Here is a 19521-nt window from a genome sequence, read left to right on the forward strand (position 1 = left end):
GTGTGTGTGTGTGTATTTGAGTGTGTGTGTGTGTGTATGTGTGTGTGTGTGTTTTGACCATTGAGTCCATCAGATCCTCTGGACCCTGATACTCTGCAAGAGCATCCAGTGTTCCTAAGCAGTGAGCCGTCTCCCCAGCCCCTTCCGCCTGCTCTAAACTCCACTTCATTGTTCATCTTGCCCAGACATGCCTTTAATTCCTACTTAGTGTTTGTTTTAATTCAGTGAGTTCCTATTCGATTTTCTCTTGTTTCTTCTACTACCTCACCAAGATGATGTGTAACCTTTTCTTTTGGAAGTTTCTCATTGACGACGCTTGAATCCTGGCTTTAAAATCCTTGCTGACAATTCTGACAAGGGTTTTCTCTTGGTGCCACCACCAGGGAACTGGTTTTTCTCCTCTGCTTTTCATTTAGGGGGATGGTCATGGTGTGATGTGATTTCATTTTGACATCATTTGTCTAAGATGTCAGCAGTCCTGACACTGTGGGTACAGTGGCTGTATATCCTTCATAACCTTTTGGTGGTGATTTGGTTTTTCTGGATTTGCATAATTGAATTAAAGGGATTATACCTCCAGTCCACACCGACAGGCATATCTTAGAGGGGTCAGGAAGAGTGGTTCTCAACCTTCCTAATGTAACCTTTTAATACAGCTCCACCAACTGTAAAATTATTTCATTGCTACTTCATAACTATAATTTTGCTATAGTTATGGATTGTAATGTAAATATCTGGAATACAGAATATATGATATGTGACTCCTGTGCAAGGGCCATTTGATCTCCCAAAGGTGTCTCAATCCAAGGGTTAAGGACCACTGATCTGGACTTAGTGGGAGGCCCTTACCGACATAGATGGGTTCCCCAGTATTGCAGGGGAGGAGTCTCCATCTCTGGAAGGCAAAGGATCTTCCAAGATCAGGCTTTTTCCTGGGTCCCTCTGTAATAGTGGACACACTCTTGATGGTTACTGATGGTTCTTTACATCCTCAAAGATGAGGATTCTAAACAGGGTTCTGCTAGACAAAAGCAGTGGCTGAACGTATCCCTGGCGATCTTCCCCTTCCCTAATGGCTCCTTGTCCCCACAAGGCCAAGAGTAGATGTCTGAGTGCCTCACAAGCTGCACCTTTCCAACCTACACTCTTCCTCTGTGCTGTTTCTTTCACGAAGAGCACATATGCTAACCCTGAATACATCTTGCCTTCGGTCAGCACTAACAAGCTATTACTCTCTGCCAGCTTCGTTTTCCCATATGACCTGGTTGCTCATAATTCTGAGGCATGTTCACGCTTGTATGGACAAACAGAATGGCACCGATTGGCTAGTCTATAATGACGCAGATTCTGTATGATTCTGATTCAGAAGCCTGTAAATCCAAGATGAAGAGACCATCTGCAGAGGAAGGAGTTCTTGTGGAATGTAATCACCACAGAAGGGATCTAATGGGCTAGGAAGACAAGAAAGGGAGCCAAACTCCCTTTCATAATTTAACATTTTCCACAATAGCATCATTAATGGATCTTTATTTGTAGGTTGCATCCCTCTTGACCTAATCAATTCTTCACAACTACATTCCCACTGGGGATTAATCTTCAGAAAATTACTTTTGGGCGAACAAATTCAAAGCAGAGATGAGGGTGAATATTTGGATATATATAGTGGGGGTGGGCATTATTCTTCCAACGTCGTGTACCCGTAAGATCTCTAACTACCTCCTTCCCCACGGTAGACTCACTGAATGATGTGAATTCCAGGTGATTGATGAGGTATAGACACCAAAGCTCATTGCCATATCCTGTCACCAGTATCAAGGTCGAAACAGCAAGAGCCACCTTGGGAAGGAAAATATGAAAAAACTTTACGGTATCTCTTAATTATAAACTCCCAATTTAATCAAAACATTGTTTTAGACTCAGTTCTCTTATATCGATGTGCTTTAAAAGTACAAGTCAGTGGGCTTTCAGTGACTCCTTGTACAGGTTTATACTGTACATTAGCCATCTTCATCCTCACAACTCACCTCCATTTCCACCTGCACACACACACACACACACACACACACACACACACACACACACACACACTGCTGCTCCCTGTCCTCTTCCTAAATGCCCACTTTTACTTAATATTCCTTATTAAAATCTAAATTTCACAATCGTCTGTTTGAGTCTGGCTTGTTTCACTTAACATATTGTATTTTACACTCCCATCCGTTTTCCTGAGAACAAAACCCTTTCCTCTTACACACAGATGAAAATCACATCAATGTATATAACATTTTTAAGCCATTCATCCAGTGATCAACAGCTAAGGGTATTCCAATGGCTTGTCGATTGCACACAGTGTGGCAAACAGAATGGATGTGCAGGGTCCTGGCTAGTTTTTATTATCAGTTTGACTCAACCTGGGAAGAAAGAGCTTCAGCTGAGGAATTGCCTCCATCAGATTGTCCTATGGCCAAATCTGTAAGGAATGTTTTTTGATGGTTGATGTGGAAGGGTGTAGCCCACTATGGGGAGTGTCATCCCCTATGAAGGTGGCCCTGGGTTGTATGAGAAGGAGAGAAATCTGAGTAGGTCATGGACAGCAATCCAGTACCCAGCATTTCTAAGTTGTCTCTGCTTCCTTTCCTGCCTCTAGAGTCCAGCCTCAGTTCCTGCCCCAATGTCGCTCAGTAACAGACGGGAACCTAGAAGATAGAGTGAGACAAACTCTTTCCTCCTCAAGTTGACGGCTATGATGAGATTGTTCTTCTTGTTGCCTACTTGTTCTTCCCTTTTTTGAAAGTTGTCTCTGTTTATTGTTCTTAGAAAGATGATATTACATATTTTCTCATGGGCTCTCTGTCTCTCACCATGTCTCTCTCTGTCTCTGTCTCTGTCTCTCTCTGTATTTGTGTGTTTGAGTGTGTATATGTGTATGTTTATGTGTGTGTTTGGGTGTGCATGTGTGTGTGTTTGTGTTTGTATGTATGTGTGTGTTTGTGTGTTTGGGTATGTATGAGTGTTTCTGTGTGTGTGTGTGTATGTGTGAGTGTGCGTGCGTGTGTGTGTGTGTGTGTGTGTGTGTGTGTGTGTGTGTGTGTGTGCTTTCCAGGCTTGAAAAAATCCCCAAGGCTGTAAATCTCAGCAGGTGCCTAGAGAAGGAAGATGAAGGGGAGAAAAGGGGGAAAAATCATGTCATTTGAGTTAAGCACACATTGAGGTCAACCACATACTGGACAACAGTCACATAATGGCAGAGGAGTCATGAGAGCAGACAGAGAGGAAAGCTCAAACTGTGAAGGAAAATATGCTCAAAACTACGATAGAAGGGAGACAAAGAAGATGGTGCACTTAGAAAAGTGGACAGATTTTAAAAAGCTTGCATAAGTTGTTAAGCTCTAAGTACATTTAAAAAAGTATAATGTTAAAGTGGAAGGGAATTACTGGGAAGAGAGAAGGGAGGGTCAGAGTCTGGTGGGGACAGGGGACGGTTCTGTAAAGAATCCTTTTGAAGATCTGAAGAACTATGTGACACAAACAATTAAAGTGCCCTGTAATTTACAGGTAAATTCCACACTTACCTGCATCCAGTATTCTGTCTACTCATATTTCAAAAACAAAATTACGTCTTCTATTTCATCCTGTTTTGCTGCATTTGATCTAATGAATTGCGTGTATCCAGAAGTTCTGGTAAATTTTAAAGACATTTAATATATGACTGGTCGATATCAGGTTTGTCGTCAGTTTATCCCGACTTTGGAAGCAGGTCCAGGAGCGAATTTTTCCTCCCTCTTTGCAAAGAATCCATAATTCATGATTGCCATTGACTTCAATACAAGGTATTTAATCCTGTCAAATTCCAGCTTTGTTTGAATAAAAATGGCGTTCCTCTAATTGTGGGTTTTGATAAAGCTAATTTTGGTGTGCTATCCAGTGGGCTGCCTCAGAGAGAGAGGATACCAACATTTCTGATACGGAGAATGGCTTAAAGATAACCAAAGGAAAGATCGGAGCTGGGAAAATAACCATCAAGGATGTTGGTGACTCAGAAACCAAAGACTTTTTCAGAAAAAAAAAATGCATGAAAAGAGCTACTTGGGCAGAGTGTGACTCGAGTCATCAGAATATTTGGGTGGGGACTTTATTTTGGGTCTCCACGAGGCTACATGAGAAGCTAAAACCTAGATGCTGGACGTTTCTAAGCGTTACTAGGGAAGGAACTGGCCTGAGAGGGCTTCTATGATGTAAGCAGAGACTGGATGATGTCACAGAGAGAAGAGCGGAGATTGCGCTTCTCTTCCACTTGCCGGCGATTGATTCCTTGAAGGGGGGTTCATTATCTTCCCAGAGGTGTGTGAAAGCCAGTTCAGGTCCTGTACCCCACAATTGTTCAACAGGCTTTTGGTGCCTGACCGGTTTCCGAAGACAGAATCTGGACGACTAGGATATATTCTTTCGGTAAATACGTTTATGAAGATAACGGGGACCCTTGTAGCCCAGAAAGCTAAAATTTTTCCCTCGTACAGCGAGTAACCGTCTGTTCTGACGTCTTCCACGTTTGAGAGCTCCGCAGATGGTCTAGGCTAGTCAGTCTAAGAGTTTATTATCCTTTGCTAACAATATCTAATTCATAATTCTACTAAAATGCCAAAGTTCCTTTCTGTGCCTGTGCATTTTAGGAGATAATATTTCTTTTTTGTTGTTGCTTTTTTTTTTTTCAGAGCTGAGGTCCGAACCCAGTGACTTGTGCTTGTTAGGCAAGTGCTCCACCACTGAGCTAAATCCCAACCCCAGGAGATATTATTACTAAATGGCTGTTGTTGCCTACACAAAAGTCCCCTGATGCTGTAGAAGATGCAACAGCGTCGTGGAATAAACCTGGGGCTGGGACTGGATGCACAATACAGAAAGCCAGTGGACTGGTGTGCTGTTTCTCTGGGCAGATACTTGTGGATGTTGCCACATAGTTCATAGTTAGAGGGTAGAAGAGGGGTGTGGTCACCCTTCTGGCTCCTTTGTTATCCTTTTTCTTTTCTGCTTGCTTAAAGTGGGGTCAGGGATACTTAATCCCACACTGACCTAGCCATTCAAGGAGAGGTTCCTCAGCAGAGGCAAAGTGCCTCAGGCTGAAGAAATGTGTCTGAATATGTTATTCTGAGCTGTAGAGAACCATTTGTTCACTTCCCTTTGAACTTTAGATTTTGATTTTTGAGAGAGGGTTTACTGTGTGTAGCTTTGGCTACCCTGGAACTAACTCTGTAGACCTGGCTGGCCTTGATCTCACAGAGGTCTGCCTCCCTCTGCCTCTTGAGTGCTGGAATTAAAGGTGTGCTCCACCATTGCCCAGCCCTCCTACAAACTTCTGATTATGACAGAATTAGATTCAGATGCTCAAACCTGTTTACCATTGCCTTTCTCCCCTGCTCCAAAGTTCTCTTAGACAAGAGCCTTGGTCCAGCGCCCTCCCCTCCCACCCCCATTGTTCTTGCAGGGACTCATATGACAGAGGGAACAGCATTGTGTCTGGTTTAAGCAGGCGAGCTCTACAAACCCAGGCCACGGGCAAGTATGAAGCCTGAACACAGAACGATAGCCACAAGACAGTGGACCAGGAGTGCCGTGGCCTACCACACGAGGTCTACAGCCAAGAAGAAGAGGATGTCTCTGAGGAGGATGAGCACACCATCCTTCCAGAAACGGAGGAGGAGGAGGCCTTCTCCCCAGGCCCTGGGGAACATTGTGGGCTGCAGAATGTCTCACGGATGGAAGGAAGGTGATGAGCCGTCACCCAATGGAAGGCCATCGTTCTAGATCAACTGTCAACAAATCCCTCTCTCTATCCGGTCAAGTATGATGGAATTGACTGTGTCTATGGACTGGTACTTCACAGCGATGAGAGGATTTTAAAATTTAAAGTCTTGACTCACAAAGTAGTGTTTCCTCAAGTGAAAGACGCCCATCTCGCAAGTGCCATGGTTGGTCGAGCTGTGGAGCATAAATTTAGGGCAAACATGGCTCTAAGGACAACTGGAGGGGGGTGGTCCTAGCCCAGGTGCCGATCATGAAGGACTGGTTTTACATCACCTACGAGAAAGATCCAGTCCTGTACATCAACCAGCTCCTGGATGATTACGCAGAAGGTAACCTCCGTATCATTCCAGAGACTACTCCAGCAGAGGTGAAGTCAGACATTGACAGCGACATCTTATCAGGTCAATGTGTGCAGTTCACCAGAAGCAACGGGTCCAAAAAGATCGGCAAAGTCATTTACCAAGTTCTAGCCAAGCCTTCTGTGTACTTGATCAAGTTTGATGGCGACGTCCACATCTAAGTCTATAATCTGGTGGAAAAGATCTGTTAAGGTGAAATTCAGAAAGTGTGGGTGACATAGATCTGTAATTCATAGGATTGGAGGAAAATGTTTTTATGTGTTTCAGATACACAAGGGCCTTTGACAACCCCAGTATCTTTTCCAGTGGAATTTGTTTTTGCTCTAAAATTAAAATGTGCGCTGTGACGTGTTGTGTGTGAACACTTTGGTGGAGGAGTTGGGCTGTGGTGGATGGAACATGGAGAGGAAGCCGGAAAGGTCAAGGCTGTAACAGTAAGTGTGATGTCAGGTAGGCTAAAACAAACAGGACTGAGCTGGTCTGGTCTTTAGGGAGAGAAAAGAAATGGAGATGAGGCTTAGAGGAGCAGGGATGGCACGGAAAAAAAAAGATGGAAAGGCACAGGAACAATGACAAATAGCAAATCACAGGACAAGCATCACAGTTGGCCAAGCCTTTTCTGCAGCTTTATTGAAGTATAATTTACATACTTAAAAAATCCATTTCATTTAAGTGTAATTTAATGATTTTAAAGCAAAATTTATAGCTTCCTTTTAATACTCATTTCCCAGCAGTTCATACAATATCGAGTCTATTAAAAACACAGAAGTGAAGTCAGGAGAAGGACCAGAGTGGGAAGCAGGAGGTTCTTGATTTGCTAAGACGACAGACACATTGGCAGAATATTCTGGATAAAACCACTTGGGAAACATTGGGTCTTCTCTTAGCGTGCAGCCTCCAGACAAAGAGTTTAAAGGATTAAGTCATGGATCCTCCTACATCAAATCCGGACCTGACCTGATATGGTCAGCACCACATTTGGCCACTTTCATGTTAATCATATTCATCACTCTTACAAGTTGCCTAGCAACTGACATAGTAAACAAACTTATTTTGGTTCATGATTTCATAGCTTTTGTTCCATGGTCACATGACCATGAAAGGGGCACGATAGAGCTCAACTGCTAACCTCACTGTCATCCAAGAAGCATCAACACAGGAAGAGACCAAGGACAAAAAAACACCCTCCAAGACATGTCCCAAATGACCAAGTCCCTTAATTTCCTATCTCCTATTTTCCCGCCACCTTCATACACATCCATCAACAGATGAACTGGTTGATTACAGCCCACAGGGTCCAATCAATTTTCATAGTCCCACCTTTGAACATTGTACTGGGACAATGTGTATCTTAAAAAAATAGTGTAGGACCAGAAGGTTGTGTCAGAGTTCTAAACTTCACCTCACACTAAGAACAGCTGGGTAGATTTAACAACATCACCTATTTCTTTCTAGTAAAGAACTACACCATGTCTGCATTGCAGCATTTTGTCTGGGGTGAGATACCATCAGAAGTCAATTGTAAAGACGCCCCCCACCATGTATTTACTTGAATGTAAAATGGGACATCTATAGACAAACATGCATATACACAGACTCACAGAGAGAGGCAAAAAGGGAAGGAGTTGAGTCTTAGGAACCCTCAAGGAAGAGGAAGTGGAAATATAAGATACAGATGTCACTGAGAACCAGAATAAAGCGTGTCTTCTATACACGACAGGACCACTATCCCTCAGTCCTAGCTGGTAGGAAAGGGAGAGTCAGTTTTCTACAAAGATATAGCTGGTGATAAGCTGTCCAGTCTCCAGGGGCTTGCCCAACGCCCATGAATTTATGGGCAGCATAAATGACTTGAGTGTGTGATTACTGAGGGCCGAAAAAGAGCTTCAAGTTGGGAGAAGGGATTAGGTGGGGATGGATCTGGGAGGAGTTAGGAAGAGAAGTGAGAAGTAAATTTTATCAATATATAATGTACGAAATTCTCAAGGAACTAATAAAACTGGTTTAAAATACCATATCTGTACTGAACACATACAAACCATTTTTCTTGTCATCTCCTAAACAACAGCCCCTCATGATTTCATTTCACTAAGTACAAAAGTTATTCAGAGAGTATTTAAAATGTAGGAGGGTATGGGGAGACGGCAGAGGGGTAAAACCAAGTGTGTGGTCAAACTTGCAAACACCAGTGCTTTGTATGGGAACAGGAGGATGACCGGGCCTTCCTGACTTATAAATGTTGTATTTATAAGAGTTACCTTGGTTATGGTGTCCATTCATAGCAGTATAACCCTAAGTAAAACTTTGACTATGGGGTGGCCAGTGAACTTCAGAGGTCCCCAGGTCTCTGTCTCCCTGATTCTGGGGTCAGAGTGCATGCTGCCACTTTAGACTTGTAAATTGGCTCTGGGGATCCAGGCTCAGGTCTCCATGCATGTACAGCAAGCAGTTTACCTAGTGACCCATATCCTTTAGCTAACAAATGGGTTTAAAAGGAGATAGAGGTAGTTCCCAGGTGCCTGACATCCAGGAAGCTGCGCTCTGGTGCAAACAAGGTCAGCTATTCCAGGGTGAGGGTCATGGTACAGGGGAGATTAGGGCCAAGGAGACATAACAGGGACATGCTTGGGCCTTACATTGACTGTGCTGCCTCCACACAGAAGCCTGATGCCTCCTGCCTGCAAGCTGGAGGAGAGCCATCTCCATCGGTACAGGTTCCTATGATCTAAATGTCTCCCCTACCCCACCCCTAGGAAGATGTCAACAAAGACGTCATCATTGGGAAGCAGCAGTTTGGAGGGTGTGACTTCAGTCATAAAGATGGACTCCTCCTCTGTGTTATTGGTGCACTTATGTTTAAAAAGAACCCCCAGAGAGCTTTCTGGACCTTCTCAGCCCAGGAAAATATAGGCAGAACGCACCATCTACAAGCCAGGTAGCAGGCTTCAATAAATTTGCCAGGGCTCTGAACTTGGACTTGAAGCCTCATTATCAGCCATCCAGTCTCTGAGACTGTAGTGACAGCAAGCTGGCTGGTTCCTGGGTGAGGCAGGGACCAGCCAGGAGAGGGGTGAACATACAATGTGCTTCTTGATTTCTAGTGAGAACAGAATGCAGATGAATGCTTCAAGGCTAAGCAATATGAGTGGCACGGCTTGGTAAATCTCGGGCCCAGAATATAAACCAAACAAGAAAAATAAATTGTATGAGAGAGTTGGCAGACATGATCACTAATCTTGGTTGATGACTTGAGAGACTCTGAATTCAATTAAAATGCATGCATCTGGGCACTCTTGTGAGGGATTTTTTTGATCAGGTTGTTTGAATCAGGAAGATTTGCCCTAGGTGTAGGTGGGACCTTCTGGTGGCAACCCAGATTTAAGAATGTGAAAGAAGGAGGCTTTGATTTTTGTCTGCCTGCTTTCACTCTCACTGGCAAGTTCATCTCTCCTGTGGCTGCTGCATTCCTTTGCTTATTCGAACCACCTTCTCTGATATCTCATTGTAGACTGAAGACCAACGACTCCAGGAAACTCACATGCCTTCAGCACCAGGTTAAGATGGCTGAGCCATCAATCATCATAGACTGAGCAGACAATGGGGTTCTCAGGACCATTGTATGGGACAGCCATTGTTAGATTATCCAGTGTCCTGTAAGCCAAATTACCTTTTAATGTGTTTGGTGGTTTGAATAGGAGTGGGCACCATACACTCATGTGTTTGAATGCTTGACCCATGAGGAGGGATACTCTTAGGAGGTGTGGCCTTGTTGGAGGAGGTGTGACCTTGTTGGAGTAGGTGTGACCTTGTTGAAGTAGGTGTGACCTTGTTGGAGTAGGTGTGGCCTTGTTGGAGTAGATGTGACCTTGTTGGTTTGGGTGTGGCCTTGGAGTAGGTGTGGCCTTTTTGGAGTAGGTGTGGCCTTTTTGGAGTAGGTGTGACCTTGTTGGATTACGTGTGACCTTGTTGAAGTAGGTGTGACCTTGTTGGAGTGGGTGTGGCCTTGTTGGAGTAGATGTGACCTTGTTGGTTTGGGTGTGGCCTTGGAGTAGGTGTGGCCATTTTGGAGTAGGTGTGGCCTTTTTGGAGTAGGTGTGATCTTGTTGGAGTGGGTGTGGTCTTGTTCGAGTGGGTGTGGCAATGTTGGTTTGGGTGTGGCCTTGTTGGAGTAGGTGTGGCTTTTTGGAGTAGGTGTGGCCTTGTTGGAGTGGGTGTGGCCTTGCTGGATTGGGTGTGCCTTGTTGGAGTAGATGTGGCATTGTTGGAGTGGGTGCGGCTTTGTTGGAGTGGGTGTGGCTTTGTTGGAGGAAGTGTGCCACTGTGGTGGCTTTGCATTGAGATTTATATATAGTCAAACTATGCTCAGTGGTACAGACAGTCCCTTCTGCTGTCTGTGCATCCAGAACTTTGGGCTCCTCCAGCACCAAGTCTGCCTGGATGCCCCCATGATTCCTGCCATGATGATAATAGACTGAACCTCTGAAACTGTAAGCCAGTTGCAATGGAATCTTGTCCTTTATAAGAGTTACCTTGGCTGCTGCATCTGCAGCCATGAGCATGCTCAGGCTACAGAAGAGTCTTGCCTCTAGTGTCCTCCACTGTGGTAAAAAGAAGGTCCAGTTGGACCCCAATGAGAACAATAAAATCGCCAATGCCAACTCCTGTCAGCTGATCAGGAAGCTGATATAAGATGGCCTGATCATCTGGAAGCCTGTAACTGTCCATCCTCAGACTCGCTCACAGAAACACACCTTGAAGGGCAGGCATAAGGTCATAGGGAAGGGAAAGGGAACTGCCAACACTTGGGTGCCTGAAAGGGTGACCTGGATGAGAAGGATGAGGATCCTGCACCGGCTTCTCAGGAGATACTGGGAAGCTAAGAAGATGGACCGCCATATGTATCACAGCCTGTACATGAAGGTTCAAAGGAATGTATCCAAAAACCAATGGATTCTTATGGAGCAGATCCTCAAACCGATGGCAGACGAGGCCCGCAAGAAGCTTCAGGCTGACCAGGCTGAGGCTCACAGGTCTAAGAACAAGGAAGCACAAAAACACGTGGGAGGAGCACCTCCAGGCCAAGAAGGAGGAGACCATCAAGACTCTGTCCAAGGAGGAAGAGACCAAGAAATAAAGCTTCGTTCACGTCTGTGCATAGTGACCTCAATGTGGCCTCACATGATCAGTCATTAAAATAAAACAAGCCTTAAAATAAAAAAAGAATTACCTTGGCTAAGGTGTCTGTTCACAGCAATGGAAATCTAACTAAGACAATGTGTATTCATTCTGCCATTTCTGTTTCTCTGGAAACCCTAATACAATAGCGCTCTAGAGAGATGAACAAGTACCCACCAGACAACATAAATTCAAGTTTACTATTCTGGTGAATATGAAGTTGTTGTGGTTTAAAACAAAAACAAAAACATAAACAAACTTGTTGGTTTTTTGTTTGTTTGTTTTGGGGTGTTGTTGCTGCTGCTGTCATTGTTGTTGTTGTTGTTGTTTTTGTTGTTGTTGTTTTTAAAGAAGAAACACATTAAACCTCTTTATCCCTGACTGGCTGGCAAAGCCCACATCAGCTAAAGCGATTAAGGCATAAGGAATGTGTGTACAAAAAAACATAAAGTTGGGTTGGGGATTTAGCTCAGTGGTAGAGTGCTTGCCTAGCAAGCGCAAGGCCCTGGGTTCGGTCCCCAGCTCCAAAAAAAAAAAAAAAAAAAAGAAAAAGAAAAAAAATAAAGAAAAATATTGTAACGCATCAAAAATTAAAGTGAATAGGATTATTCTTTAAAAAAAAAACATAAAGTTATCCTGTCAAGTTAAGTTGAGAGACAAAATCGGCCATGTGGGCAAGCCTAGAGCCTCAACCATTTAAGGCAGACAAATCAGGACACACTCTCAGCAGCCTGTCAGGCCAACAGAGACGAGGGGCTGTGTGTTGTGTTGTTATTTTCTTTTATGAATTTTTGCAGCCACCCTGCTCATTAATCGTGTTTATAATGTTAATTTTGGCACTTTTTTCATGGCTCATTAAATATTTCCTTAATGAACTGTCAGCTCACACCCCCCCCCATCTCCATTGTAATTACTTTCAAATTAATTTCATCTGGACCACGGGGGTTTTTGAACTCTATGATGACAGATAACACAGGGAAAAGAACCTCTTTCATTGTATTTGAAGAAAGACATAGTCATTCACATGCCGCCTTCCCCCAGAGCTGACTGTTCCCAAGCTCAGTGCTGAGACCTCTGCCTCATGGGCACCATCAGAGCCGTGAGATGAGCACTTCCAAACCGGGAGGCATTATACTGACATGACCATAGGGTGCTCCCTCACCTACAGACAGCGGGTTCCAAACTCCTGGTGTCCCTCCTCCCCTTAAAAGAGAGCTGTTGGGATCCATGCTCAGCATCACCCATGCCCATAACCCAAAGCTCATACCTTTTAAAAATCAGATGTGTTTATAATATCGAATGTGTGAATGTTCTGGCTACACGGAACTGTGTGCACCACGTGCCTGCCTGATGTCTGAAGAGGCCAAGAGAGGGCATTAGATCTCCTGAAACTGGCTAACAGTTCAACTGTGAGCCATCATATGGATGCTGGGAATAGAACCTGGGTCCTCTGCAAGAGTAACAAGTGTTCATCGTGGCTGAGCCGTCTCTCTAAGCCCCAGAATCTGTGCCCTGTCCCTGGAGATGCTTTGCTACTCTTCAAAACCACATGGGAGACTTGGTGCCCATCCTCGAGAATAGACTTCACCCTATCAATGAAGAGGATGACATGGCTGGTTGTATTGTAGACACTAAGAGACTCTGAGGGAAAGTGCCTTGTATAGGGGAATCCTGATATTACCAAGACTGGAGGAGCACCCTGGACTGGATAGAGATTGGGTTGGGCCATTGCAGAAGATAAAAGAGTGATGCTGCCAAGGACATTTGAGCAATCCCATGGACTATCCAGTCTGGGGTTTTAGTTAGGTTTCCACTGTGGAGAAGAGAAACCATGACCAAGGACAACATATAATCGGGGCTCTCTTACAGGTTTAGAGGGTCAGTCCATTATCATCAATGCAGAGGGCTTGGCAGTGTGCAGACAGACACGGTGCTAGAGAAGGAGCTGAGAGTTCTCCATCTTCATCTAAAAGAATCCAGGAGCAGACTGTTTCCTACATGGCTGGGAAAAGGATTTAAAGAACTCAACCCACAGGGACACACCTCCTCCAAGAAGGCCAACCTCGATATAGTGCCATTTCCTGGGTAGTGCATATTCAAACCACCACAGGGTCTCTTCACATATATGATAATTACACCATTGTTTTAAAGTCTTGCTTAAAGACTCATGATGTTTGCGTAAAGAACATTCAATGGGTCTGGGTGGCTCTAAAACCCCAAGAACATGGCGTTCTGTAGTTCCCTGAAGTATTAAATTGGTATGTGTGCACAGCCCCACCCATCCTCTGCAATATCATAATGTTAAGGGTATGCAACTCCAGTGAGCAGCCTGTAAGTGCCCACATGTGTGAGTTCTTGAGCCCCACACTCAACAGAATCAGGCTCGTGCCTTATGTACTTTGGTTTATGGCTCGGAACTCTGGCCTAGATGGATGGGCAAGTAGGTCCGGGAAAGAAGATTGCTGGGTGCAGCCAAAGGCATCAAGGTATGTGATTTAATTACAGAGCTGAAGGAATCTGGCTCGTTTCTTCCTGTACCACATGAGAGATGAAGTCACTCTGCGCAGCCAATTGCAAAAACAAAACAAAAAAAATTACAGAGAAAAAGCATATAGGATGCTTGTTTTACCTAGACTAGATCATGAGCCCCGATCAGATTTAAATATCCATATGTACAGAGGAATCATTGCTTTTTGGTGCAGAGATGCCGTCCTTTTTAAGCACCCAGGGCAAGATCAGGTAGATCTGGGTGTTTGGTGTGAGAACACCTCTCTTCCTGTGGAGTCCCCCTCATGAACACTAAGGTGGCCACATGATCCCAAGTTCACCACCATTCTGCCCAGCCCCATAACAGATGAAGTAGAACACATGTTTTGGGGGAAGAGACTGGCAGATATTAGACCATCTCCTATGCAGGGCAGACAGCAGCGTTGAAAGGACTGGAGAAAACATGACTGACCTCAGGCCTTTTCTCACAGAAACAGCTGACAAACCCCCCAACAATGTTCCAGTTATGGGTGCTTCCTTCAATAACAGAGAGTTTAAAATAGCACCCTTGCCTCCCCCTCCCTCCCCCAAGTGATGGGCGGCGGGCCCATGGGCCACCAGGCTTCCTATAGGAGAAGCCTCCCTGCTTCCCTCAGAGCAGCTCTCCAAGAAAATAAATAGCATATGCTCATTATTCAAATGATGCTTAATTAATGCAGAACTCACCCCCAAACTTTCCAAGACACCCATGGTAATGAGCTCCCAGCTCTCTTCCCTTCCAGTTTGTGATGTCAAGCTGAAGAGCTGCATGTGACAGAAGCTGGGAAGCTGAGGACCTGACAGCAGTTTGACTCCACAGTCTCACAGCTTGCAGAAGTATCTCGGCCCCAAAGCCTGTGTTCAGCCATCCCCTCAGGGGTAAAGGTGGTCTGATTGGCGACGTGATCCCCAGAGAGACTCTACGGTTATAAAAGAGGCTCAACTCAAGAGACTTTGAGGCTGTCTCTAATTTACACACCTGAACCAGTCCCGGCCCTAATTCCAGCCAAAACGTTTCATAAATAGTACAGCAAAAGGCACTGAGTCATGGTGACCTTTATTCTTAGCCTCACGTCCTTGCTCAACCGACGAGAACACACCTCCAGAGTCCTGGAGGAAGCAGCATTGTGCCTGTGGTTCTAACAAGACAGGATAGAGGAAATGGAGAGTTAAGGTTGACGCTAAAATGGAGAGAAGCTACCTTCTGGGGTCTAGCCTTTGTCGCATGATGGTTGAGCTTTAGAAACATCAACACAACCGACCCAGCCAAGGCTGCCTGCAGAGATAGTGCACGTTTTCCTAAAGATATCTCAGTCGAGGCTGAGAAACACATGGGTCTGAAGAGAGAGCCCATCAGTTAAGAGCATGTTCCAAACTCACAGGGAACCCAAATTCTGTTCTTAGGATCCACTTAAGCAGGTCACAGCTGCCTGTAAATCAGCTCCCGGGAACCTGAGGTCCTCTTCTGGCCTCCAAGGGAATCTGCAAACAATATGCATGCACGTGCATGCGTGTGTGCACACACACAATTGAAACAATTCTTAGTGAGGGTCAGGAAGGATATGGCCTCTGGTTTCACGCTGTTATGAATCCACTCTTATCCCTAGACCCAAATGATGTAACTCATAAAACCATCTTGGAACATTATTTACAATAAGAAAATCAACTAAGAGAAACAAGTGACAGCTAGAGAGTTGGGTCAGTCCTAAAGAGCAATGGCTGCTCTTGCAGAGGACCCCAGTTCCAATCCCAGCACCCACGTGGCATGTCCCAACCATCTATGAGTCCAGTTTGAATGGATCAGACACCCTCTTCTGATCTCTAAGGGTACTGTATGGATATAGGACATGCAGATAGATGAATGTACATATAAAATAACAAATTAAATCTAAAAAAAAGTTAAATAAAAGCAAGTACATTCAATCACTATATTTTAGCTAATTTTTAAACTTCACTTTATTCTTCAACCATGCTGTAAATTATATCATTTGAACAATGGTGCCTGAAAAGCCACAGAATTGTGTATAAAGCTCTCTCTAAATGCCCATGTTCAAATCAGAGACAGTGACAGTCACCTTCTCTGTGTAATAAACTCACTGGTTTCCCCCTGTGGTTTATTAGGGGATCCAGCTTTACCTGAATGGAGGTCTCTGAGTGAGACAGAACTGCTCAGGCTCTGACTGCAGTATCCAGTGTCCCCACCACAGCTGACAAAGGACAGAGCCCTCCCCACGGGTCCCACAGACTCCAGATGCTGGTGCAATAATTGAGCCTCATGATTTCCCTCTCTGTGAGGTAAAGGTATCCATTCACCTGGAATTCATCCAGAACCTTCAAGAGTCAGAAACATCCTGCAGAACAAAACATACTCTCTGGCCCTCTCCAAGGTCTGGATAACATCTACAAAGTCCAGTTGACTGAGAAGATGAGGGTACCCTGGCAATGCCACAACCTCCCTGGGAACAGAGATGGTGGGCAGAGAGGCAAACACTCTCATTTTCCCATTCCTCATGGTTCCCATTCCTTACATATTAAACATGCACCTTGCAGATTCATCAGACAAAACACCAGGGGCTGGGAGATGGCTCATTACCTTAGGGATTCAAGGATCAGAATTTAAATTCTCAGCCCTCGGCACTCTGTCTGGAGCCACAGTCATTCCGATGTGGACTCTGCCAACAGGAAGACATCCGGCTGCCATGTACAGGGCAATACTGCAGCCCCACCCCCTTTCAGTCTCACATTTACTCACTAATCAATAATCATGGGGCTCAGTGCAGAGGCCACTGGCTTGAAGAAGAGCATGAGAACATCGAGTGTGTGCTAATTCAGCCTGATCACACGATGTTTCCCTGATGCCAGAGCCACGGTCTCCAGAATACCACCTGGACGCATTCTCTCTCTGATTTAACACCTTAATTGGAAAGGACATAATGGGAGGATAATGGAGAAAGTCCAGGGTAGACCAATTCCTGCCATGTCCCCAGTAGGGAAGTGGTTCCACAGCCACAAACCCTTTCACCCCTCCATCCACTTAAGCCTGTGATTCATGAATGATATTAATAGAAACCAACCAGGCATGGCCATGCCTACAGTGCTATGTCCAGCAACAGATGTCTCCTATAGTGATTGTATTAGAATATCCATAACCCAAGAATGCAGCCCACTCATCAGTGCCAGATCACCTTCACTAACAAGGCTGGTGGTGGAAAAGGCAGCTGGAACTTAGGCTGTGCCTAAGCTGGTCCTGACTGCAAATGATCTGTTTCTTCCAGAGGGGAAACTGAGGAATGTGACTAGATTCAGATGTGGATCTCTCAGCTCTGATATTGATGCCTTTGTTAGTCAGTGTCTGAGATGGCCCAGAGGCCCTGGGGAATCTGGCTTGGGACAGGAGAGATGCTTTTCATCCTAATTCACCATGGTTCCCCCAAGTGATGACAACATGGTTTGCCTGTTCACTTGATGCTGTCCTGGTCAGTCTGCTGGCTAACAGAGGAGCAGCACCTCTTCCTCTGCATCCAGCAAGGTCTATTCAATCCCCTCCAGCCCCAGACCTGCTTCTTTCATTTCCTATGAGCACAATGAATCTTTAATGAATTTTAGGGCCCCCAAAATGAGGGAAACCATGTGGTAGTTTTCCATTTTGCTTGGGATGGGGCCTCCCAATGTAAACCCTTCTCTATTTAAAAGATCAGATACCAAACAGACCCTAACAGCCATATCTCTATCCTGAAGCTCAGGAAAATACTCAAATTTCAGAGAATCTTGAAATCCAGCTATCCACGATGATTGCTGCTGTGACCCATCACATGAACACACACACACACACACACACACACACACACACACAAACACACACACACACACACAGACACTGAAAATCTTGATGCCCTTTCTTCTCCTAGACTAGAAATTGTAGGTAATAATTTCTGCTTTACATGTTCCCAAGGATCCCTGTGCCATGTTCTATCTGACTACTGAAATGACTTGATGCCTTAGAAAACATGACTTACCAGAGTTCCAGTTCTATGTGCGCGGACAGGGAGTGGGCACAGTGGACAACCTCACTGTCCCCAATTCTATCTGCTTTGGTCCTAGTTTCCTTGTACAAAGTCAGACATTCTGGTGTCTACTCCTCTCCTGGCAACCCATGCCCACAACTGCACCTTTGAAAGTCTTTCTCTTCCTCCAAGGAAAGGACTTCTTGGTATTTGGAAGGCTGAGGCAGGGGAATCATTGCAAGCATGAGGCCAGCCTAGGCTATATAGTGAGACACTGTCTTGAAAGGGGGAGTGGAGGGAGGTAGAAGGGGAAGGGAAAAGGTGCAGAAGGAAGCAGAGGGGTAAGGAGGGATAGAGGGATGGGGTGCTGTAAACATCTATCTCCAATGCTCACCAACACAGCTCTAGCTTTCATAAACTCCATAAAGAGTCCCAATATAAGGGTGCACAGTCATTCACCGAACACACACACACACACACACACATTCACACACACACACACACACACACACATACAGTCATCTCATGCAAAGCCTCCATCCAAAGAGAGAGCATACAGCTTAGGCTCAGAGCCTCTAGGTGAATGGCAGTCAGCCTCTGCATTTGGACACTGTGCCCTAGGACTCAGAGGCAACACATCAGAGGACACCTGCACACCATGCTTACCCTGTCACCATTCTCAGTAGCCAAGATGTGGGAGCATCCATCAGTAGACCATTGAATATGTCCTGGTACACATACAAATGGAATTTTATCCAGACACAAAAGGCATGGAATTAAGTCTTTGGTAGGAAAACTGGAGTCAACTGCATTAAGCAAAATCAACCAGACACCGAGAAGCAAATACTGTAATTTTTGTCTCGTTTGTGAGTCTTGTAATTCTTTAAAGAATCTTTATGGGTTCTTAACAGATCCAAAAACAAAAAACAAAAAACAAACAGAAAAGCAAAACAAAAAAAAAACAAAAAAACAAAAACAAAACCCAGCTATGTCCATATGTCAAGAAGGCAACAAAGGCCTGGAGAAGGTAGGAGACTAGGCAGGGGAGTGGGGGATGGGTGTGAGCAGGAAAGTCAGATACGGTAAAGCACATGACATGGTTAAAGGAAGTTGTCTTGATGCAACCCAGCTCTGTGGAAAATGAATAGACATTGATATAAAAAAATGAAGAAGGAAAAAGAAAAATAAAAGGTTACAATTTCAGCGTCAGAGACACTGATGAGGCTGAGGACCGCCACCTACATTCCAAATGCACCAAGAGCCATGGCCCCCTGGCCTGAGATGGCTTAGGAATCATTCCTTTGAAATTTAAAAACACTCGCTCAGTCAAATATGAGCATTCGACATACAGTACAGAAGCCAGGGAGATGGATTCACAACTAAAGCACTTTCCATCGAAGCACAGAGACCTAGGTACAACTCCCCTCCCATAGAAACCCATATAAATGGTGGGAGGGATCAAAGGGGGTGGAAGTGGAGGTTGCCTATAATTAAAGCCTGGGAATGCAGAGTTAGGGATTCCAGAGAGGAAAGTGGCAAGCAGAACTGGTCATATCAATGAGTCTGGTTTTGACTGAAAGACTTTGCTGTGGAGAATCTGATAGGAAAGCAATGAAAATCTATGACATCATATCACACATACACACATGTCTGCACAA

The sequence above is a fragment of the Rattus norvegicus genome, chromosome 3 (assembly GCF_036323735.1).
Source record: "Rattus norvegicus strain BN/NHsdMcwi chromosome 3, GRCr8, whole genome shotgun sequence".
NCBI lineage: Eukaryota > Metazoa > Chordata > Mammalia > Rodentia > Muridae > Rattus > Rattus norvegicus.